The following is a 6,117-nucleotide window of genomic DNA, read 5'->3' as shown; positions in this document are numbered from 1 at the left end:
ATGGATCCATCTGGACAAAAATTCTGGGATAATTTTCAGTGCAGATCCACCCACGTGTGATCTGGGGTGGCATCCGGAAACGGATCCATCCACGATAGGGCAGAGTCCTCTGAGGGAGGCGCTAACACAAAACAGAGTAACTGAGCTATGTGTGTGTTTATAACAGGATAATGCAAACATTCCACACCCACAGCAACAGTTGCACGTACATATGCTGTAGCATTGACTTTGGCTCTTAGTGTTCAGTGTGCTGCTATTTGGAAGAGGTATAGTTTGTAGATACGCAAGCTAGGTTGGAAGTCTGTACCACAGTTTATTGATTAATAAAAATCGTCTTAAATACTTACGTGTATGACCAATGGGTTCGAAATGTCTTGTTTGAATAGGCTGTTGATTGTCATATTTGTAGGCTGTCGTTGAATAGAAAATCGGAAATTCCATGTAGAGACCATTTTCATCTAAAAGGGAAGACCCGCAGCACAGCTCACAATGCATGCAACTTGAAGTACCATCTACCATGGCAGATACTTTTTTTCTTTTACTGTTTGAGCAGGTATGATGCTCACTTTCTCGTTCATCCTTTAGGCTATTTAGGCTTGTTATATGATAAGCTCAGTGTCATTCCTGATACCGTTGAAAATTACATTTAATTTTCCAAGCAAATCACGACAAAAACATCGCTCCGCTTCTTGGATTCGCTATTCTTCATGCGCGTGTCTCTTCAGAAACTTACTTAGACAATGTGTTAGACGGATATGCATATCACCTAAAACAAATATCCCGATTATGCCAAGTTTCGGCTTGTGACGAAGAAGGGGGTCTTTCCGTATGAATACCTGAATTCAATGAAGAGACTTTGCAAAACCACTACCCTAACCTAAGAACATTCTTCAGTAAACGAACAGTCACTGCCAAAATAGATGCGGAGTATGAGCATGTGGCGAATGTTTGTCAGGAGTTCAGCATCCCTGATTTAGGATAATGTGCTTGATTATCCATGAACACTGATATACACCAGCTTGCAGGGATTTTAGAGAAATTCTGGAGCCTGCGTATGTCCTCCAGAGTGTATGCCTGGGTACGTACTTCTTGGATCTTGCCTTCTATTACATTGCATTTTTGTGGGATGCAATGTTAAAGACAACACACGCTAGCATCGAACTATTGACTAATGTCGACACGTTGCTGTATTTCGAGCTTGAGGTTCATGGAGAACTTAGTGTGTGCACGGGTATGACAAGGCACATAATTCATGAATGAGTGAGGAGAAGCACAGGTCATCCGATGATTTAAGTTAAGTCCTTTAATTCAACCTCTACAGGCATGCCATGCGACAAAGTCTAATATTTAGAGCGTTCCAGTGGCAGCCTGAAATGAAAATCTTCAGACTGAAGGAAGAGACCCATAATGTGTCACTGGATGATGGTGAGAGATATGTTCTGGAGGTAGAACTGGCATTATTGCCCATTTGCTTGATGCTCACAGCGACTTGTCACTAAGTCCAGAGAATCTAGTCTCACGAAATGGCTCCATTCTGAAGCTGTTGACAACGCTGGGGAATAAGCAGCGAGGTATTCTGCACTTCAAAAACCTCTAGCAATGACTCAGGTTGGGAATGGAACTTATTAGTAGCACCTGCCAGCATTGCTGGCTGAAGGTGTACACTAATATAAAGACTGGATAGAGGGATCTTCTGATGTGTGACTTCAAAAAGATTTTTACTAGTTAACGAATAATTCAGTTTTCAAAAATTGTTCCAATCACTATGGGACTTAACATCTGAGGTCATCAGTCCCCTAGACTTAGAACTACTTAAACCTAACTAACCTAAGGACATCACACACATCCATGCCCGAGGCAGGATTCGAACCTGAAACCGTAGCAGCAGCGCGGTTCCGAACTGAAGCGCCAAGAACCGCTCGGCCACAGCGGCCAATCCAGTTTTAGGAAAAAATGGAGAGTGTTAGAGAATATCGCGAAATTCTTGTAGTTCACTGATGGGATGGGCGTTATGGCGCAGGAGTTTAAATCATCAACATAAATTTCAAAGGGGCTACCACCTTCAATGAAAGACTTGGCGCTGTGAAGATGGTCAAGGCTTCAGTGCAGCTCAAGAAGCCTGTCTATATCTGTGTGTGTGCTGGACCTCTCCAAACTTCACATGTACCGATTCCACTATGAGGTTTGTGAAGTCAAACTTCGCTGATCCCAACTTACGTTATATCAGTGTTAGTCAGTGTGGTCCACGCTGTCAATTAGTTGGTGTTGCAGATGATGGGTGGTAGCCAGTAGATGTTAAAAAAAAAAAAAAAAAAAAAAAAAACATTAGGTTTTCATAAAATTTTGCCGTAAAGTACAGGGTGGGGAAAATAATAGTCGACCCCACGATTGGCTGCGACTGATCTTGAGTGTACGCCTATAACCACACTCCATGACATGCACACCACGTGTACTACCGCCACGTGATCCACACATGTTCAGAGCGTAGTGCGGGCTGCGTCAGTGTGAATAGGGCAGTACAAAGGGGACGGTGCGACTCACAGTGCAGCAGCGTGACAACAAAGTGCTCAGTTGTTTGCTGCGAAGTTTAATGATGTCAAAGTCCCAGCAAAGACGACCATGCAACGGTTAGTCCGAAAATGGGGTCAGACAGGATCTATTTTGAACAAGTCAGAGAACATTCCCAAAAATGCCCGCACACCAGAACATGTGACTTCAGTTCACCAGAAAATGTTTCAAGAGTCCTACCAAGTCAATCTGACTTTGCTTGCTACGTTAATCAAGCCGACGAATACTGCACCTGGGCCTTCAATCTGGTCGCGGCCAAGTCACTTGATCTGCCGGTGAGCGATCACTTTGCGTGGGGAGCTTTTAAGTCTAAGACGTATCGCAACAAACTTCATAGTCTTCAAGAACTGCAGCAGTTTCAGCAGTCTGGCATCGATCCGCCTTCAACAACTTGCCGATCAAGGTTCTAAAGTGCAAAGAGATGAATGTTGGTCACTTTCAACATCTGCTACACTCAGGTTAGTTCTGTATTTCCTTTCCTCTGCTGTGTTTCTTTGTACCCTGGAACTCTGTTCTCTGGATTACTTTTGTTTGCCCCAGCCTGTATTTGGTAAGTAATTATTATTAATGCTTTAAGTTCCTGTAACTGTTATTTATAAATTTTATAAAGTAAAATGACTTTCCTATTTTGTAACAGGATGAACAGGTGGGCGGTTAGAAAATTTTATTTTAACATAGATAAAAACGTGGGCAGTAGGTATAAAAGGATGACTACCCCTGCTTTATAAGGATGCAGACAGTTTAATCTACTGTGAAGTATCCGGATTTGGAACACTTCCGCAAGAAACACACGAGCATGTAATTTATCTTCTATATTTAAGAACACAATGAATTCAACACAAATGGTCTTCTTGACCGTCACAAACAGGTAATAAACTTTGTGGCGTAGGAAAATAAGTTCACGGCTAAATGCAAGTGCTTGGAATACAATTTTTGGTTGAGGAAGAAACAAAATGAGATCTTCTACTGTCAGTGCTCGTTCTCCACTAGTTTGGCTACCAAATTTTAAGCCCCAGCTTTCTTTGAGCGGAGCACATTGGAACAGACTAACACGTAAGTTACGCTCTGTATGAGGTCACAGTTTCTACGTTCTTGAGAGAATACCAACACGCCCATGAGCACGTTGCCGAGGTCCCTTAGCGTCGAAGCGTGCGCTCGAGGCGGCGCTGGATGCAGGGCAGACTTCTTCTCTTGGCTGGCTGCATCGTTCACTGCCGTGATCGGCGGGCGCGGTTCTTCAAAAATGGTTCAAATGGCTCTAAGCACTATGGGACTTAACATCCGTGGTCATCAGTCCCCTAGAACTTAGATACTTAAACCTAACTAACCTAAGGACATCAAACACATCCATGCCCGAGGCAGGATTCGAACCTGCGACCGTAGCAGTCGCGCGGTTCCAGACTGAAGCGCCTAGAACGGCGCGGTTCTAAACACCCGCATGGCGGGCTGAACGTGATATTGGAGGAAACAATAAAAGGTTCGTAGCACAAGCGACCTCTCCAGCTGATTTACAACGCCCTCTGTGCTTTGGTCCATTATACTCGAAGGCCATCTCCAATTCGCGCTGCAAATGGCGGTGCCGGGCTGAGCTGGCAACAAACCCGGCGGTGGTGTGTTGCAGTGTGGCATCGGCGCCTGACGGCTTTTGAGGCACGCCATACTGGGTGAAAGGCTGTCATACAGGGTGAAAAGTATTTAAACCGACAAACTCTGGGAGGTTGTAGGGGACATCAAACCAACTATTTTTATCTAATTTCATTTTTTCCTATGAGGTGTCTTCAAACCGGTAGAGGAAGATTTCTCTGGCGGCAAATTAATCGAACCAACAAACACTTTTCCATATTTTTATGACCAAGAGACAACACATTAACACAACACAATTTCAATGACATAGATTTTCAAACATGCCTTCATTGACACGTAAACAAAGGTTACACCGTTGGATCATGTTCTGTCTAACACAGTCAAAAACCCCAGGAGTATCCTGAATTGTTCCTGCTGCTGCTACTATCCGGGCAATCAGATCCTCTTCTGATGCAACAGGATCTGCGTAAAGAAGGTTGCCGTCTCTTCCCACACAAAAAAGTCCAAAGGGGACATATCTGGGGATCGAGCAGGCTATGGTACAGGACCACCTCTGTCAATCCACGTTTCTGGGAACCGTCGGTCCAGGAATCGACGCACACTGTAACCTCCCCCTCACTTATCGACCTCAGTGACAGTGAAAAATTAAACCGCGTGCACCTAATGAAAATTTGGGAAAAAGCAATCGTCACCGAAGTTAATCTGTCGGTAAAGAGGGATGAAAGGGTTACATCTACATGAAAGGAAAAATGCAAATGAAATTGGTGGAAATTAATTTTGAGAAAAGGGTAAAATTAGTAAAGAAAGTAAATGTGCGGTCGTTACGTTAACAATTAATTAGATATTTGAGATTTGGGGAAAATTACGGTCGCCAGTCCTATGGACAACTATTATAATCACTGAAAATTAACGATTATTGCACATATGATTAGCACTAAAAGCGTGGCAACTGAAGGTTGACACGTGTTGTGTGAAAACTGAATATTTGTCAGAAGTAATAAATTTCGCTACACTCTGACTTAATTTAGCAAAAGAATTAATAAAACTGGAAAACTGAAAGTTAATTTAGCGACTGAAATTAATAGAGAGATTTGTTTCTGAAGCACTACGGAATTCAGTAAAATAAGGTTAGTCTTGGGCTACCTCAACAATCATTTCAAAAACTACTTGAATCGATGCAATTTAGAAACAAGAGATTTAACTTTGAACTTGAATTAAATGATTCTGGACAATTAACAATAGTAACATTTAGTACGTACCAAGCTGAGCTGCAGTCACAGGTAAGCTAAAATATGGTGACAAAACTCGCACTCTTAATTTGTGCTTGTGTAATCTAAATATTGTAGCCAGCTACGAATACTTTAACTGAACTTTGAAATTAAAGCAGTGAAATGGAATAATATTACATTAATGCTGGCGTTTGAATTGCAACGACACTCGGGTTCATTCCGGAAAAGGAAGGGACCCTGCTTGGTAATGCAATTGGGACAATGAGCAACAAATGTTCGTGCTAAGTTGCTGTAATTATAGTTACGAAAATGGAACAGTTTGAAAAGCTGAGGTCTGCCATACAGTTCTAAAACTTATCGTGCTTTTAGTCTTCCTTGTTGGTTGATTGAAGGTTTGAAGTCGTCGATCGAGGAGGTGGCGGCAGTCACTCATTTTCGACCGTCGCTGTTGCAGAAGCTGGATGTTGGTGCGCCTTCTTCTCGACACGGTCACCAGGCGAAACGGGCTCTTGATGTGCACCAGCTAATGCTTCCCGTCCGCGACACCGTGTCAGAAACTATCATAGCAAGTCGAGCGCAATTACATGCTGCCAAACCCCGAAAGCGCGGCAACTCGCGGGAGCGTCACACAACACACCTGCTCAACCGCACTACTCCAGCCAGACCCCCTCTGCCCGCGCTCCATGCGGCAGAGTCAACACTACCAAAGATCTTAAACACTTTGGTTCTCCACACG

This window comes from Schistocerca piceifrons, chromosome 2 (genome assembly GCF_021461385.2).
Source record: "Schistocerca piceifrons isolate TAMUIC-IGC-003096 chromosome 2, iqSchPice1.1, whole genome shotgun sequence".
NCBI lineage: Eukaryota > Metazoa > Arthropoda > Insecta > Orthoptera > Acrididae > Schistocerca > Schistocerca piceifrons.
This window is presented reverse-complemented; position numbering follows the sequence as displayed.